The sequence below is a fragment of the Lissotriton vulgaris genome, chromosome 6 (genome assembly GCF_964263255.1).
Source record: "Lissotriton vulgaris chromosome 6, aLisVul1.2, whole genome shotgun sequence".
NCBI lineage: Eukaryota > Metazoa > Chordata > Amphibia > Caudata > Salamandridae > Lissotriton > Lissotriton vulgaris.
Window position 1 is genome coordinate 1,924,349,217 of NC_141694.1, and position 19,767 is coordinate 1,924,368,983.

General features: G+C 47.8%; 1 protein-coding gene across 4 annotated transcripts in view; it reads right to left on the reverse strand.

The window, feature by feature from the left end:
- The window catches only part of LOC147709940 (NACHT, LRR and PYD domains-containing protein 12-like), a 521,467-nt gene that overhangs the window by 385,741 nt on the left and 115,959 nt on the right, over positions 1-19,767 (reverse strand). The gene's annotated exons all lie outside the window — the stretch shown is intronic.

Consider the following 19,767-nt stretch of genomic DNA (forward strand, 5'->3'; position numbering starts at 1 on the left):
TGCTGGTGAGATTCTGAAGGGAGATAAGCTGACTGGATTCAGCCTCTTCAATTACAGAGACTGAGAGAAAAGCACCGGAGCCTTTCATTATGACTCATGACTTCAGCTGACTTCAGTCAAGGTCTGTAAAGTTCATTTGGAGTTCATATGCCTGCTCTTCAAAATAATTACCTCAAGAAGTGCGGGAGGAGCTTCAGCTGTGAGGGGTGTGGTAACGCTCTTGCGTTAGCGCACTAGTGTTCCGTTAGGCGGAACAGGAAACGGAAACGGGAGGCGGCCATTTTCTGTCATTGGCGCCGACCGTTTCAAGGTGTTCAGTTGTGTATCCCCGGCGCTCCGTCTATGAATAAAGAATCTAATAACAATCACCAGTTGCAGTCATCTTTTAAGATATTACAATGGCGACGAGGCTTCAGATCTAACGCAGAACCCCTGGACAGATTGCAGAAGAGCAATCGAGGTCGAGCAATCGAGCGTGCTGGCAACCGAAGTATAACACACCAAGACGGAGCGTGGCAGAGGGCTACACCAGGCAACTCAAGGAGCGCACCCCGGCCTGTAGTAAACTGGATGATCAGGCAGTGAAGGTAGGCCCGCAAGCGCTCAGGGCACCGAGCACCACAGAAGCTCGAGCGAGCGAGCATAGCGACAGTGCCCGCGCGAACAGGGGGCGACCCGAGGAGCAGTGGGAACATCGCCCCAGGGAGAATAAGATCAGCCAAGCAAACTGGCGGAACAGAGAGAGGGCAGAGGGGAGTCATCCACCACTCGCTCTGAAGAGATAGCAGACGCCCATGCGGTAGGAGGGGCAAGGACGCAGACACTACCCACCCCTTCCCACGCTCAGCTAGGAGAAGATAGCGAGAGTGACCCTGAAGAAGGGGACCCTACCAAGCAGAACACTCCAGGCAGCCCCCAAGGGAAGACAGTCTCTGTCCAACCCACCAGGAACAGAGCAGGAAGAATGGCGGTGCACTCGTCATCCCTCACGCAACTGGTACCATTCCTAACCAATCCAGGGGAGCCGGAGAGGCTTTGGGAGGACTGGAAGAGGTACTTCCTTAACTACCTCGACGCGTCAGAGGAAGAGGCAGGCGTCCCATACTCCAGCAAAAGAAGAAAAAAAATCCTGCTACACAACCTAGGCCCGGAAGGGATCAGAATCTACGACACCATCGTGAAGGTGGAAAGGGATGCCGGAGACACTGATGTCTTCAGCCACGCCATAGCCGACCTAGATGCACACTTCCGTCCTGTGGTGTGTGTCGCGATTGACCGTTACAATTTTTTCCAAAGGAAGCAAAAGAGCAGCGAGACGGTAGATGAATATGTAGTTGCCCTGCAAAAACTCGCCATCTCATGCAAATTTGGCGCACTACACGACGATCTAATCCGAGACCAGATCATCATGCACACGTCGAGCACCCATGTCCAGGAAAAATTATGGGTGAACGGAGATGCTCCACTCAAAGAAATCTGGGCCATGGTCAAGAAAGCTGAACTGTCAAAACGCTGCGCCCAAGCAGCAAAGAAAGAAACTGGAGGTACGCAGTCGGTGCGCCAGATATCGACACGACAAAGAGGGGAACGCCCTAAGCAAAAGGAAACGCCGAAACATCCGGATGGCAGGAAGCAGAAGTCCACCAATCCCACAGACCAGAGAGGGAATAAGGGAGGACGTCCGAGCTGCTACAGATGTGGGAGTGTCAACCATCTGGGGAATGACAAGGCATGCCCGGCGTTCCGAGCAAAGTGCTCGTATTGCGGAATATTTGGTCATTACGAGAAAGTGTGCCGCCGGAAACCGAAAGGAACTACAGTGAAGTTCGTTGACCGAGAGCAGCAAGACGACACCAACGAATCTGAAGAAACTGATGACCAAGAGGAAATCCTGTACATAGATGTCCAGGTATTGGAGATGGACGACTCAGGAAATGACAAGCCCTGATTAGACATGCACATCGGAGGGATACCGTTGGAGATGATAGCGGACAGCGGAGCTCCCATCTCAATAATTCAGAGGAAAGTATGGGAAGACAAATTTGTGTCCACACACGGAAAAAGACTACGTCCCATGGATTTGCGTCCAGTCACATACACCGGGCAAAAGATCCCAATGTTAGGGTACTGTCCTTTGACGTTCGAGTTCAGGGACCGCCAAGCCGTGTGCAAACTGTACATAGCGGAGAAAGGCCCATCGGTGCTAAGCTGGAGAGACCAGGGTGCCTTGGGGATCCAGTTGAATCCAGGAGGAATCGAGAAAATCCTGCTTATGGACATGGAGAAGAGAGACGACGTGGAGTCTTGGAAGAGGGCGTACCCAAGAGTATTTAATGGACAAATCGGGGAGCTGGCGAGATACAAGCACCTAATCAAGCTGAAGGAAGGAGCAACGCCAGTGGTGCACAAAGTGAGGAACATCCCGTTCAGGAGCAGAGAAGCAGTACAACAAGAGCTAGACAGACTCGAGAAAGAAGGGGTGATAAGAGCCATAGAAAGTGCAGAGTGGCTTTCTCCCTTGGTGGTAGCTCAAAAACCCAATGGCAAAGTCAGGCTATGCATGGACCTGAGGGAATTGAACAAAAATATACTCGTCAATAAATTCCCCCTGCCACGCATAAACGAGATGTTGTCGAAGACCAAGAACATCAAATGGTTTTCAACGGTGGACCTGTCGTCGGCCTACCATCAAGTCAAGCTACACCCCTCCTGTACACACCTCACCTCCTTCATCACACCATTTGGGTGTTATGAATTCTTAAGGATGCCGTTTGGTTTAGCCTCAGCAGCCGCGGTCTTCCAAAAGATGATGCACAAATTGCTGAAAGGAGTCGCCGACGTACAATTCTTTCAAGATGATATCCTTGTTATGGGGAAGTCCATGCACAACCACAATGAGAAGCTCCACAAAGTATTCAAGATCCTACAGGACAATGGACTGGAAGTAGCCGTGGATGACAATGGCGCAGGAGAGCAAGAAGGACAGAGGAGCGAACGGAAGGGAGAGAGGAACAAGGACATGACAGACAAGAGTGGTACTCAAGGTAAAGAAAGCATGGAACAGGAGTGCAGAGAGGGAGCGATGAAGGTGAGAACCAGAGTGGGAAGAGAAGTGAAGACACCTGAGAGGTTTAAGGACTTTAACATGGACTGGAAGTAAGAACTTTTAATTGTTGATTCATTGTGAGTAAAGGGGGGAGATATGTGGTAACGCTCTTGTGTTAGCGCACTAGTGTTCCGCTAGGCGGAACAGGAAACACGGGAAACGGAAACGGGAGGCGGCCATTTTATGTCATTGGCGCCGACCGTTTCAAGGTGTTCAGTTGTGTATCCCCGGCGCCCCTGCCTTCTTCTGAGGAATTACATGTGGCTGTTTTGTGGTGCTGAATTACCTAATTATAATAAACAAAGGCTTAACCCTTTTGTGAGGAAAATCTGAGTATTCTGCGCACAGTCTGCAACATTGTATACCAAGTCTTGCATGTTTACACTGTGAAGTGCGTGGTATGTCGACAGAGGTTCTTTGGTGGAAGAGATGGTGATGAACAATCCGAACTGAAATATAATTGACATTGGAGCAGTTCATGTGTTATTTTTGGGAAATATCCTCTTAAGCCTTAACTAAATTACAATAAGGTTTTGTGAAGTTTCTGTGTTACCGGGACGGCTGCCCTATGAAATTAAGCTGTAGTGTTGTTCAGCACACAGTTTAACTGAACAAATGCCCAGACTGCCTTTGAGATTCTTTTGTGGATATATGTGCAGTACTTAACTTTCTCTAATTAACCTTGCTTTTTAGGTTTCGCCTGGCGAACAGCTGCGCAAGCAGTGTTTCACGCAAGCGAAATTTTATGCTAGACCAGTATGGCCTTAGTTCCGCCTCTCTCTTCCATTGGCTAGCTCCATAAATGGAGGCTAGCCATTGGAAGAGAGATCTGTCCGTCATTCACCGAGGAGATTGGTGGGCGTTCCGTAGAATGTTTCCCTTTTGCCTACGTCATGCGGCGGTGGGCGTGCTTTATTTTTTTTTTGTCTCGCCATCCTTCGTCATACCAGCCTGCTCGCTCTCCCTGTGAGGACGCAGACCCGACCCGCTCCCTACTCCGAGCCGACTCCCGGAGGTACGTTTTTTAAATTTTCCTACACGTACTTGTAAATGCTTTTTTTTTTCCTGTGCCATGCTCTGGGTTGGTTCCCCTGTTCTAGCGTTTCCTTAATCCCACTGCGCCTTCGTTCTACTTTTGACCCTGTTTGATTTGCGCTTCGTCCGAGAGGTCTCTGTTTTTTCTTGCTGCCATATTAATTTCTACCTTATCCTCTATTTGTCTTTCGTGTGGTCGGGTACCCGCTCTTCATTAACACGCTTTCCTCCCTCCTTGTTTCCACCTCAGTACAGCTTTCTATGACAACTCTGCCCAAGGCAGCTCTCCGTGTGACCTGCCCACCTCTGTCCTACCCTCAACGCCTAGGACCGGTTATGCTGTATGGCTCAAGCTTGTCACTCTGGGTGCTCACCAGTAAGAGGGCAGGGTTGATAGAGTTCCTAAGACTTTTTTTCCCCCTAAATTACCATGTAACACTAGAGTGTGATTTTTGTTACATAAAAAATGGGGTATAAATAATGCTTATTTTTGTCCGTGTGTCCTGCTTGAGCTGATCTCACATTTTTGCAATTATATCTAGGTTTGGACGTGTACATTCTTCACACCACGCATACACTGTCCTGGACGCTTGGGGAAATACCTAGACGCATACGAGCGCTGGCCACGAGACACTAATTGCTTAAGGTCCGACACAAAGAACAGGAGGTACCTTCCCTGTGTTGCACAGAATGTTTAGAGGGGCACACACCGGATATATCAATGTTAATATATCAGACCAGAATACGTAGAGACTATATGGCGGGTGACACTAACTAGAAATTCTGTCAGAATATTAACTTTTGAGCCCTGAAGAAGTCACGGATGTGACGAAACGCATTGGCAACAAGCAATTCTGTGAATTTTAACTAAGAACTTGAATAAAGAAAATTGAAAAATCTACAATGAACTCTTTTTTGAAATTCTTATGTGTGGGAAGTTTCTGTCGGAATATCTATTATTACTGTGAAATATATAAATTGGATAAATCAAATACTTGTGTACAAACCTTGGTGCAGGTCAACGTTCCGTGATATACATTCTTCACACCCCTCTGCCTTCTGACACAAAAACGTCAGTGACGCAGAGCCCGGTTGTAGATGGTCAGATGCTGTTCTCAGCAGCTAGCACTGGTCTTAGATACATTCACACACCTCATGTTTTTTGCATATATTTGTACTGACTTTATTCACAGCTTGTAACATCGATGACCGCGTCATTTGCAGGAATTATCTCTGTTTCATGCGCGGATTTATTGTGCATTTTTTTATTCAACATCTTCTGCATTTTCAAAACGTAATTGTGGAATGAATTATGCACTCCTCGCGTCATAAAGTGTAACTCCGGTGTTTCTTTGTGGGGTCATTTTGCACACCTGAAAGCACATCTTTAGAGATTATAAACTCTAAACTGAGACAAAGAAGGCCCACACGCAGAGTGAACATTTCTATTCACACGTCATCTATGCAGCCAATCCGATGCTAGTTACGGACCATCTTTATGTATAGATTCAGTCACATTTTATGGCACGCTAAATGTTAAAAAACCACCCTGCTTTTAGGTGCTTTCAATGAAATAAGATCATGGTTGCGACGATGAACTATTGCTACTACCGACTGAAAGACAAAAAAAATAGCATCATAGGTTTCGGAGTTCGAGTGATGCTTAGAACATCGCACAATCTATTTTTTAATGGCATAAGTAATTAGAAAAATATCATTTAAGCCATGCCTTTCACCCATAACTTTTGCTCTGGCGCAGGTCCGTTGTGATGTGCTAATAAGAGTTTCACCTCTTTGTTTCTCTTTTGTTATCTACGCCGAGACTACTTGACATCAATTAAACTCGTACAACGGCGAATAAATGCATGTATGTATGAATGCATGTGTGTATGTATGTATGAATGCATGTATGTATGTATGAATGCATGTGTGTATGTATGTATGGATGCATGTAAGTATGTATGAATGCATGTATGTATGTATGAATGCATGTATGTATGTATGTATGGATGCATGTATGTATGTATTTATGCATGCATGTATGCATGTGTATGTGAGGGTGGGAGAGATTCTGTGTTTATGTGAGTGTGCGCCTGTGTATATTGTGCGTGCGTGTGTTTCAGTGCATGCGTCCCTGCGAGTTCGCAGGGGGTCAGTCTGTTTTCGGCTGTGTGTGGATAGATGGGTAGCTGTGTTTCTGTTTATTGAATGAAAAACATACATTCGCGTAGGAACAATTAAGAAACACAAAGCCGTACACAGAAGGCAAGCTGGGTGATTCGACGTGATAACACTGCAGTCTGAGTTTGTGGGGGGCGCTGTGCTCAGTGCGGATGGCACAGCCGAGTGCGGGGCTGCCGGTATGGTGGGGCAGTAGGAGACGAGTGGCCAGGCAGCAAAGGGCGCCCTGTGTGACCTGAGCTCAGGGCGAGGGCAGCAGTCGCCCATTTGGTGCTGAAAGACAAACGGCCGGAGCCCGCCTGTGCAGGCTGGGATGAGCATCAGCGATGGTCGCACACGAAGCCGCGGCCCCTAGGAGTCCGGGGGTGTGCTGAGAGAGGGCAGTGTTTACTCTGCGCACAGCACCAGGGGAGGTCAGACGGCCGTGCCGTCCACCGAAGAAGAAACACACAGCTGCAGTCTCTGGGCTTGAAAACGTAGGGACGCAGCACACGCTGATGTGTAAGGCCTTCGGGCGTGGGTGCCTGCCTTGCAATTGTTCATTAACCACGGTAGGGTGAAACTTGGGATCTGCAAATCACAGTAAATCTCAGAGGCGAGGGTGTCTAGGTGCATGGATATAACGTGCATTTATAAGGTAGGCATCTTGTCGCTGAATAACCTAACTCAATGGTACTCATTTTATGGACCTCAGATGGATGAAAGGCTGAGGGGACCCCCGGGATTTCAACCTGCGACCATGAGGTCGAACATAGGACCCTACAGTGGACGCATTAGTCCCCTTAGCCACCAGACCCAGCTGTAGAACTAGTTCGACAGAGAGAACGATTCTTGTCCTGTTCACGCACACAAGGGATTGGAAAAATAGGTTGAATCAGGGCACGAGTCGGGGTACCACGCGGGTGGACGGCATCCCCCCACTTATTTTCCAGGGTTTTCCAGGGTGGACGCCGTCCACCCTGCTCAATCAAAACGCCGTCCCGCTCCAGACTTTCCTTCGTCCCTGGCCTCGCCTGCTGCCTGCCCGCCTCCTGCCTTCCTGCAATCACATGCTGCTAGAAGCGCAAGAGCAGCCCCACCCCGCCCATTGTCACTTTGTATGGGGCTGATTGCCACATACAGAATGTCAATGGGCCAGTTTGGGGTGTTACAGCATGTGGTGAGCCGCTTCCTGCGGGTAGCGCCGCCGGCAACATTAACAGCTGGTCAAGGGCATTCCCAAAAATCTCACCAGAAGTATGCTGCTAGCCACAGGGTCAGGAGTCTCTCTCTCTCTTCTTTTGGCATATGTTGAAAGCTAACACGATGTGCAACATTTGAAAATGAACGGAGGGTGTAATGTGTTTCAAATAAAAGTTCGATTATTTTAAGACTGTTTTTTCACACAGTATTGTCTAAAATAAAAAAAATCTGAGCAGCGAACGCTCTTGCAGGGCTGTTAATCGGTGAGTCGAGTTCCCAAGAGGTATGTTAGTCCCTTCCCTCCAGCCTGCTTGCTCAAATCAGAGGCGAACTCCCCGCAATTGGCTGTGCATAAAAGGCAAGAACCACCAGCTTAATTACTGGAAAGGCGAGGAAGCATGCACCACTCCACTGTAACTTTTGGGATTCATAGCCCTTGCACAAGAATCCACAGACACCCCGGAAATGTTTCTTTTGTGACTTCTTTTTTAAACATGTTTGTGCACTTCTGTATATTCAACACAATATTCACCATAATATGATGCAATCGTTTTTCAGTGAACGAGTGTAAAAGGGTTGGGTTCCCTAATCTCATGCTGCTGTATTAGCCTTCCATCTTCCCTAGATCGATAACATTATGATAATTAATTTGTCTAACAATACATATCAGGTATGACACCTGACAAATGTACATTTCTTATTGTCTTACAGGCTGGATGGGTGAAAGGGTAAATGGTTGGATGGATGAGTGAATGGATGGGTGGGTGGAAGAGTGGATGGATGAGTGAAAGGATGCTTGGGTGAAATGGTACACGGTTGGATGGATGAGTGAGTGAATGGATGGATGGATGAAGGGATGGATGACTGAAAGGATGGATGGAAAGATAGACGATGGATAGGTTTTCAAATAGTTGAAAAGGTTTGGATATGGATGGGCACACAGATGGAAGGACAGAATGAATGTTGAAAGACTGCATGATGGATAAAAGAATTAATAGATGACAATGTACATTTGGAATGGTGGATATCAGGGGTTTGATGGAAGGATGAATGGTTAGATCATTGGACAAGAGAGCTCTTCTGGGGATGGTTGTGATCAGTGGCGTCACAAGGGGGGTGCGGGAGGTGCGGGCCGCACCGGGTGTCACCTGCAGAGGGCTGACACCAAAATGAACTCCTCGCTATTTATTTACTGTTCATGTAACACCGTCCGTATTGTCCCATGCTGTTTATAGTGCAGGGAAATGGACGGATGCCAGAATCTTCCTTTTCCCAGTTCTGCGAGGGCAGCGGCTTTGTCGGGAGGGGCTTGAGTATAAAATGAGCTCCGCCCTTGGCCTTCTGCTCGCTATTCTTTTTGCTCGGAGATGCGATCTTGGTCGTGTTCATGTTCCGAGTGCATGTGGGCGTTTGGGGAACACCACATTCAGTGAACACAAAGTCAAGATTGGTCCAATCTCTAATGGTAAGAACTTTCAGAGTTTCGTAAAAAGTCACTTTTGCAGTTAATTTTTGGAACCTTTTGAATCATCCGTGTATATATGTTGCGAGGCTTGTCCTGCATTATTGCAGATGTTAATATGAGAAGCACTGAAAAGACCATTTGATTTCTTTGGACAGCGCTATGATGGGCCAAACGCAGGTAGGTCACAGAGTGTGCAGGATGGCAGGAGGAACGAAAAAAGGCCTCACCCTGTTTGCCACGCCTGCCCTAGACAATGGAGGTTCAGTTGAATCATACAAAAGTATTAAAAAAAGGCTCCGATACTCAGCACATCGAAGCGGGGTAGGCGCAAATTTGCGTGCACAAATTCAAAGCGCATTTCATGAGTTTATTTCAGTCACTTTGAGAAGAGCCAAAAACTGGGAAAAACCATGGCGGGGGAGAAGGTGACGAAGAAAGGGTTAAAAGAGCAGCAGGCAGGGGAGGGAGGTGCAGGCGAAGGGGGTGGATGGTGCAAGCAGAGAAGGAGATGATGCAGGCTGAGAGGGAGACGGTGCAGCCAGAGGGAGAGATGGTGCAGGCAGGGGATGAGATGGTGCAGGCATGGGATGAGATGGTGCAGGCAGGGGGTGAGACAGTGCAGGCAGAGGGGAGACGGAGCAGGCAGAGGGCAGAGATGTTGCAGGCAGAGGGGAGATGGTGCAGGCAGAGGGGAGATGGTGCGGACAGAGGGAGAGATGGTGCAGACAGAGGGAGAGATGGTGCAGGCAGAGTGGAAATGGTGCAGGCAGAGGGAGAGATGGTGCAGGCAGAGGGAGAGATGGTGCAGGCAGAGGGAGAGATGGTGCAGGCATGGGATGAGATGGTGCAGGCATGGGATGAGATGGTGCAGGCAGGGGGTGAGACGGTGCAGGCGGAGGGGAGACGGAACAGGCAGAGGGCAGATGTTGCAGGCAGAGGGCAGATGTTGCAGGCAGAGGGCAAATGTTGCAGGCAGAGGGGAGATGGTGCAGGCAGAGGGGAGATGGTGCAGGCAGAGGGGAGATGGTGCAGGCAGAGGGGAGATGGTGTGGACAGAGGGAGAGATGGTGCAGACAGAGGGAGAGATGGTGCAGGCAAAGTGGAAATGGTGCAGGCAGAGGGAGAGATGGTGCAGGCAGAGGAAGAGCTGGTGCAGGCAGAGGGAGAGCTGGTGCAGGCAGAGGGAGAGCTGGTGCAGGCAGAGGGAGAGCTGGTGCAGGCAGAGGGAGAGCTGGTGCAGGCGGAGTGGGAGGGGGAGATGGTGCAGGCAGAGGGAGAGATGGTGCAGGCAGAGGGAGAGATGGTGCAGGCAGAGGGAGAGATGGTGCAGGCAGAGGGGAGATGGTGCGGACAGAGGGAGAGATGGTGCAGACAGAGGGAGAGATGGTGCAGACAGAGGGAGAGATGGTGCAGGCAGAGTGGAAATGGTGCAGGTAGAGTGGAAATGGTGCAGGCAGAGGGAGAGATGGTGCAGGCAGAGGGAGAGATGGTGCAGGCAGAGGGAGAGCTGGTGCAGGCAGAGGGAGAGCTGGTGCAGGCAGAGGGAGAGCTGGTGCAGGCAGAGGGAGAGCTGGTGCAGGCGGAGTGGGAGGGGGAGATGGTGCAGGCAGATGGAGAGATGGTGCAGGCAGAGGGAGAGATGGTGCAGGCAGAGGGAGAGATGGTGCAGGCGGAGGGAGAGATGGTGCAGGCGGAGGCAGAGATGGTGCGGACAGAGGGAGAGATGGGAGCCATCCTATTCAACAGATCTCCCTGCCTTGCATTTGTCCTGCTCACACCTGTCATGATGTCACTTCCTGTTGTGATGTCACTTCCTGTCGTGATGTCACTTTCGTGATGTCACTTCCTGCCGTGATGTCACTTCCTGTCGTGATGTCACTTCCTGTGACCACGCCTAACTTGGAGAGTCCCCCCACTTCTTTTTTTAGGACTTGTGCCCTGGGTTGAATCTTCCATAGTTAGTTGCAAATGCGAACAGGAGTGGGTCCCGCTCCCAGTAAAGAAGGTTTGGTGCCGATGGCAAACACACACATATCCCCTTCAGACCCTCAAGTTAAACGCAGTGCCTAGCCCTAGGGTGTACATGGAGCTTTCGCGAAACTTGGCACTAAGATTGAAAAAGAAAGGTCCAGGCACCAGAGAAAGCATCCACTCACCTGTTTACCACTCGGCGAACAAAGGGACTGAAGACCCCCGTTTAAAAAAAAAGGAACAGCGAAAGAAGACCTCGGGATACAATTATTTATTGGCTGATAGCACCGCAATGTTTTTACATTTTTTTTGTTTTTACTGCAAGGCTACCAGTGGCGTAACGAAACTTGAAGGGGTCCCTGCAAAGTATATGGGCCCTCCCTCCTTCCCCTGGGCCCACCAACTATCACCTTTACTGAGCCCACCCGTCCACCCTCCCTCCCCCGCACCGGACTTTGTTTACACCACTGAAGGTTACCCTGTAAACCGAGAACCACCACGTTTTTTTTAAACATATGCCAATCCTGAAGATTATTCTCGTACGTCAACAATAATGATGCCTAATATTGTATTCTTTGTAAGATAGACATGTTAAAGTCAATAGGTATGAAATCCAAAACAACTGTATAGCAAAAATATTTCGTTTAATTTACTAACAGCAGCACACGTGACTCAACATAATAAAGTAAGGATGCGATATGATCAACTTGTGTGCTGTAAAAGAAACACTTTTGGCAAAAACAGTCTATGCACTTGATGTAACAGTGCAATAAACTGAACATTTGATTAATGGATGTGCATTTAGAGTCATTCTGATAAAAATATTTTCTTTCACAATTCAAGATGCCAGTTATATCAATAAAAATGCCAGTTTATATAAACACTTTAAGAAACCTTTCACACAACACAGCATTTGCTATCCAGTACATTAAGGTGACCAACTCACAAAGTAATCGTCTAAATGTGTTTAAATATATTTTAGAAATACCATCCCCGAAATAGAAGGCACGTTGTTTATGGAGAAAAAATAATTGCAGTTTTTATAGAGGAAAGTTTAAATACCGAATTCAATATTTTAATCGACCAGAATTGTTTTTCTGTGAGAGGCGCGAGAGGTTAAAGGCAATTATAACTGTCACACACTCTAGGTGCTCTAGGTTCGACAGTTCAGCAGGAGTAAAACTGATTATATTATACAATTTTGTGTGTACTTTAGCACCAGCATTATCATTTAGTAGACTGTAAACTGTTAACACGGATGAATGTAATAAACTGCTTACTGAAACTAAAACGCCTTGGTTATAAATCTCGACAGCCAAGCACAAATTACTTCTCTGCTTTATGGGGTATGAATACCAAAGCAGTGGGAGCTGGAAGAAGCACCAAATTAAAATGTCACTCCTCTTTTTTTTAAAAAGATAAGGTAAAGGTGTGACTTTATATATAGTGATCTCCCTGTGCATAATCCTCAGCCACAAGATTCAGAAAGAGGAACAAGGTGCATGTAAGTATGCTTTCTGTATAGTTTGTCTGGGGCCTAAACTTGTGAATAGTAACAAAAAAAATGAAATGGAGAAGATACTATTCAGAAAACTACCAAAGAAATAGTAAAAAGACTTACCAAAACTTGCTGAACCAGTAAATCCCTGTGCCCGTTCCCGCCCCCCCCCTCCCGCTGTCCCTGTGCCCGTGCCCGCCCCCCCTCCCGCTGTCTGTGTCTCCGGCCTCTTGTAAATGCTTGTTATGTTTGTTGACGCTTTAAGTCATGGGAGGAGGTGTGATGTCTTTTCCCCACTCGTCTACGGAATGTTGTCTCTGTTTCCTTGAATCCTTTGTCTATCTTTGCATTCGTCAGTTTATTTATGTATGTTTTAGTAAAGGGCCATTCAGCGCCGACATACCACTTCCAACGCACGGTGAGTAGATTGTAAACCAAGGCAAATATTCACATTGCAGGGCAAACCCCCTGCTTTCCTGTCCTCTCTTCCTCCTTTGCTGATCCTTCACCCTAACCAAACTATCAAACGTTTGTTGTCTCCCCGTCCCCCCTGCTGCTCCTGGCCTTTCTGCCTCGTTGTAAATCTGCATTGCAGTAAAACAGAGTAAGGTGTTAAGTACACCCACTTTAACAGACAAAGCTGCTGACATTGGATCTGGGTAACAGGATCCTCAGCCTGTGAATCTGGGAAACTCACTTACTCTCTCTACATCACCCCCCACCTTCCCTCCCCCCCTGCCTAAAAAAAAAAAGTGTCCCTGTGCAATGTAACTGGCCTTAGCGTCGAGTTCGCGCTGTCTAAAACTGAAGAAAAAAAAAAATTCACTCTGAAATCTAATAATACCTAGTCCATTTAGCCCCTCCGTTCATCTCTTCATAAAACGGTATGATGCCATAAGGTCCCTACTGTCATATAATTCCTTTTCATTTATCTCAAGAAAACAGAAGAAAAAGCATATAATTACTTCCAGGGCTTTACGTGGGATGACAAAACTGGGGGAGTGTGTGTGTGTGGGGGGGGTCTCTCAAAGGCGCGTGACCAATGTAATTAAGGGCATGGCCTAAAACACGTAAGCTAAAAATCTGTGCTTAGCATAGTGTGCCGCCCGACTTGAATTTTGATGTTTCTGTCATTGCATCCAGATATATGATACAACAATTAACAACAGACCTACAACAAGTCAGGACTATTAGTTTTGTCAATGCTTGTTTGTTGCATACGATGAATAAGCAGCAACTATGGCTTGTATATAATATTGAAAAAGCTTCCGCTTAAAGCCCTGGTGACCTCATGACAATGTTGCTGCTCTTGACTTTCAAAAAAAGAAGGGAAATCCAGAGAGAAAATGACTCTCGTTAAAGGATTTCCCTTCCCCTACCACGCTCACCTGGCATGAGGTCATGCCATAATTTCTCCACTAGAGAGGAGTGAGCAGTGTGAGCAGCGCACATCTATGTGCCTACTGTCACTGCAGTCCGGGAAAAAACGGACCGCCTGTGCTAGGGCACAACATGAAACCCGATAGAGACCCGTTTCGAGGCCCCCTTTAAAAAAAACTGCCGGTAATCAGCACCGGTGAGACCCGGGCTACTTAAAGCCCTGATTACTTCCTTGAAAGCACAAGGCTAATCCTATTGACCAATAATGTACTCGGCTAACCAACAACCTTGGTTTCCAGTAAAACTGCGTAATTCAGCTGAAGGCCTCATCAGGGGTAGTAGGCGCTATATAAATGCAATACAATACATTTGAAGTGTTAATGATACAATTTTGAGATGAAAAAGGTTAAAAAGCACTGAAACAATTTTTAAAATGCTTTTTTATTTTAAAGACCTAGGCCTAGATGTAGGGAATTTTATTTTACCACTTCTTAAATACCGAATTTTTCCGATTCGGTATTTAAGAAGTGGTAAAATAGAGGGGGGGTATGTAGGTATTACAGAATCGGTAAATACCGAATCGTTAAGATTCGGTATTTACCGATTCTGTAAATACCGATTCGGTAATGCCCATTGGTTCCTATGGGCATAGAAGCCCATAGGAATCAAACGGCATTACCGAATCGGTATTTACTCCAACTACAATGACTTCCCGTCCATGCTGGCCCTGGAGGAGGCGTCCCGATGGGGGGGGGGGGGGCTGTGTGTGTCTGTGGCTCTGTGTATGTGTGTGTGGGGCTCTGCGTGTGGCTCTGCAGGTATGTATGTGTGTGGGACTCTGTGGGTCTGTGTGTTTGTGTGTGGCATTTGCGAGAGATTAAGCTATTGGCATTGTAAATGACAGTGCCATTTATTTATCTGTTTTGAAAACCAACACATAAATAAAAATGTTGTCATTTACAATGCCAATAGCTCTAACTTTTTCAAAGGCGAAACCATTGCATTGTAAATGCTTGTTAACTTATGTGCTGAGAGACTCTGGTCCTGTCAGACTACCTACAAACTTGAGCCTGGGGTTTCAAAGCTTCCTACTTGCAAAGTTCCACTGGTCACATCTGAGCTTCCTTGTTTTTTCTCATGCGCCTCGGTCTGCTCACCACACACACTTATTTGCAGACTGCTGTGAAGTGCTTCAAGAACCCACTTTAATCCGACATTTTGAAAAATTATAGCTTTACAGAGGTCATACTTCTGAGGGATTCTGACAGACTTGGCAGAAACCAAAATGTCTACTGCCAAAAATGGAAATAAACCCTCTAAACAGCCTCTTTTCACGAATGTACTTAAGCAGTCACAAAATACAACTGCCAACAGCTCTTCCTCTACAATAGACAATTCTATACAAACTAACCTCACCATGCAAGGGCAAACCATGGATTGCATCCAACAAGAAATATCAGCGGTCAGTCACAGACTTGAAGGCATGGATTCAAATATTTCCTCATTAACAGCAGATACTAAAACAATACGAGCAGACAGTGCAGGATTTCAAGCCAAGGCAGAGGAGCTTGATCACAGGCTAATAAATGTAGAAACTTCTCTAGACTCAATACAAAACAGAGATCAGGAGCTTTTAATTTTACCAAGTAAGTTAATAGATTTGAAAGACCGAAGCAGGAGGGATAATGATCGCTTTTTCGGTTTTCCGGAAAAGATTGAAGGTTCAAACGCTAGAACATTTCTCTAAAATATCCTTCCAAAAACTATGGAAATTGCTTTTGACCCTACACTGGAGATAAAATGCGCACATCGAATTGGTCCATTACGTAAAGAATCTGCAACAAACTCACGTCCCCTCATCGCTTGTTTTTTAAGGCATGAACAGACCAGGCAAATATTAATATCAGCACGTACTCATGGTCTATTCTCATATAATGGGTATGAAATTCGTATTGCAGCTGATTTTTCCAGAGACACTAACGAGAGACGCAAGGCCTTCCTTTCATTTAGACCTCAACTACTTCAGCTAGAAATTAAATATTGTCTATTTGATTCTGCTCGTCTCCGAATTTCTAAGGATGGAATATCTAAAGACTTCTATGACCCTGAGGATCTCCGTATATTTTAAGACAATTGGAAACCGCAACAAATGGAAACTCAGCAGTCCACTCCGGATCTGTCACATCACGGTTCTTTTCCTCGGGCATCGAGCAATCCACGACGTAATGTCTGCAGTCCTCGACAGAGAGGAAGAGATTTTGAAAGGACTATTTGTTGTCATGAGGACAAGAATGCTGATCTTCAAACTGTATCTGCCTTCACTAAAGAACAGCCTAGGGATAAATCCCGATCTCCACTAAAATCCACTTCGAATGCAGAATGTGGATGACTCAATACTTCTCTACAATTTTGATCAAATTAATCTATGCTCCATTTTGATTATTGTTGTCTCCCTGAGCCCTTCCTCCTCGCACCGCTCCCGCCTCCCTGCTGCCCCTCCCACCCCCCTCCCCCCTCAAAGTGCTTTAATGACAGATGCACCCACGCGCAGCGTCCACGCGCTACGGCCGCGCCGAAGGTGCGCCAAAGGTAAGCCCGTCCGCGCCTGGACCGCGCCCAGCGCCAGAGCCCCTGGTCCTCGTAATGTCCACCCCTCTCGCATTAGTTACGATGCCACCACCCTCCTAGCCCTTAACCCCGGCCGTTCCCCCAACTGCGTCCAAGCCGCTCCAGGACACACCCATGGAGCCTTTTCCTGCAACTCCTGCAAGTTCGATGGCACCAAGAACAACTCCTCATCTACGAACACACAACAGATATCCGACCCCAACCACCTACAATGCATCCTGCTCAACACCCGCTCGGTCCACAGGCACGCCGTTGACCTCTGGAATCTACTAGACACCATCTCTCCGGACGTCGCCTTCCTAACAGAAACATGGATGAACGCCACATCAGCCCCAGACATCACCATTGCCATCCCGGAAGGCTATAAGATCATTTGCAAGGACCGTACCTGCAACACAGGAGGAGGCATCGCTATCGTCCATAAGAAATCCATCCGCATCTCAACCAGCTCAGACGTCAATCTCGCCAACTCTGAACACCTTCATTTCCAGATCCACACCGACCCCAAGACCACACTCAGAGGCACCCTCCTTTACAGACCACCAGGACCCCGCGCACAATTTAGTGAAGACATCACGGACTTCATCACTCCACACGCGCTCCCCTCCGAGGATTACATCCTTTTGGGAGACCTCAACTTTCACCTTGAAAAGAACAACGACCGCAACACCACCACCCTTTCGGACAACCTCGCCAACCTCGGACTTAAACAACTTGTCACTACCCCCACCCACATCGCAGGTCACACACTCGACCCTATCTTCACCTCCAGCAAACATGTCTCCTTCAGCCACACCACAGCTCTCCTTTGGACTGACCACAGCTGCGTTCACTTTACCTACAACAAGCCCACATCCAACAACCACCCCCAACCCACTCTGCAAAGAAACTGGAACAAAATCACCATCGACCAGCTCTCCTCATCGCTTCTTCAAAACCCCCCAGCCCACTCCTCAAACCCAAACCAAGCAGCCACCAACCTCACCCAATGGTTATCCAACAGCGCCGACATCCTAGCACCACTGAAAAAACGACAAATCAAACTAGGCAGCAAGAAGGCCTCCTGGTTCAACGATGATCTTAAGAAATCCAAGAAACTCTGTCGCTCCCTTGAGAAGGCCTGGAAAAAAGACCCAACCACCAGCACCAAGGACGCCTTCAAAAACGCCACCCGCATACACCACCAACTGATCCGGAATGCCAAGAAAGCCGCTTTCAAGGACCGACTAGATAACAACGCCTACAACAGCAAGGAATTATTCAACATCGTCAAGGAATTTACCAACCCCTCAGCCAACTCCAACAACATCACCCCCTCTCAAGCCCTCTGCGACTCCCTCGCCTCATTCTTCCACAACAAAATTGCAGACATCCACAACAGCTTCGACAACCAACCCAAAGACCAACCCACCCAACCCCCTGCAGGACCCCCACCCCCCTGAACATCCTCAATGACTGGAAGCCAATCTCCACTGAGGACACCACCCGTCTGATGAACTCTATCCACTCAGGATCCCCCACAGACCCATGCCCTCACCACATCTTTAACAAAGCAGACTCCATTATAGCACCGCACCTCCGAGACGTCATCAACTGCTCCCTCAACTCCGCAACCTTCCCGGAAAGCTGGAAACATGCCGAACTCAGCGCCCTCCTGAAGAAACCCACAGCTGACCCCAACGAACTCAAAAATACCGCCCTATCTCACTCCTTCCATTCCCGGCCAAAGTCATCGAGAAAGCGGTCAACAACCAGCTCGCCGCATTCCTCGAAACCAACAAATCCCTCGACTCCTCACAATCCGGCTTCCAAGCCAAGCACAGCACTGAAACCGCCCTCATCGCAACAACAGGCGACATTCGAACTCTACTGGACAATGGAGACACAGTCGCCCTCATCCTCCTCGACCTCTCCGCAGCCTTCGACACGGTCTGTCATAGCACCCTTTTACAACGCCTCAGAAACGTCGGAATCCAAGGAAAAGCACTGGAATGGATCACCTCGTTCCTCACCGGAAGAACCCAGAGAGTCCGCCTTCCACCATTCAAGTCAGAGGCCACTGAAGTCATCTGCGGTGTACCACAAGGATCTTCACTCAGCCCCACCCTCTTCAACGTATACATGAGCCCCCTGGCGGTCATCGCACGCCAACACAACCTCAACATCATCTCCTACGCCGACAACACCCAGCTGATCCTATCACTCACCAGAGACCCTAACACTGCCAAAACCAACCTGCATGAAGGAATGAAAGAAGTAGCCGAATGGATGAAGCACAGCCGTCTGAAACTGAACTCAAACAAAACAGAAGTCCTCATCCTAGGCACCTCCCCCTCCGCCTGGGATGACTCTTGGTGGCCAGAGGCCCTTGGAAAAGCACCCATCCCGACGGACCACGCACGGAACCTGGGCGTCATCCTGGATTCCTCACTCTCGATGAACAGACAAGTCAACGCCGTTTCTTCATCTTGCTTCAACATTCTTCGCATGCTCAAAAAAACATTTCGCTGGATCCCCACCGAAACTAGGAAAACAGTCACCCACGCTCTGGTCACGAGCCGACTGGACTACGGAAGCACCCTCTACATCGGTACCACCGCAAAACTCCAGAAAAAACTCCAACGCATCCAGAACGCTTCAGCCAGGCTCATATTAGACATCCCGCGTAAAGAACACATCTCTGGTCACCTGAAAAACCTCCACTGGCTCCCCGTCAATAAGAGGATTACTTTCCGGCTCCTTACCCACGCACACAAAGCACTCTACGAAATCGGACCCGAATGCCTCAACACACGACTGTCCTTCTACACCCCCTCCCGCCAGCTACGATCCTCCAACCAGGCCCTTGCCACTGTACCTCGCATCAACAAAACCACCATGGGAGGTAGATCCTTCTCCTACCTGGCAGCTAAAACCTGGAACTCACTTCCCACTCACCTCCGCCTTACTCAGAACCACCTAGCATTCAGAAAGCATCTTAAAACGTGGATATTTGACAAGTAATTCCCCACCCTTCCTCAAGCGCCTTGAGACCCTCTGGGTATGTAGCGCGCTATATAAATCTATTGACTTGACTTGACTTGACTTATATCTTTAACTGACTAACTACTCTTCATGAACTCATAATATACAAGAACTGAAGCTGTTATCTTACCTGCGGACAGATGAGTATTAAAATCTAATTTTAATCAGAATGTGGATGATTTAATATTTTAATATACTTTTGTTCAGATTTAGCTCTGTCTTCACACCCATTCTCTTCTAGGTGTTAGATCAAACTTAATGAACTCATGATATAAATGGGGAGAAGAAGATATATCT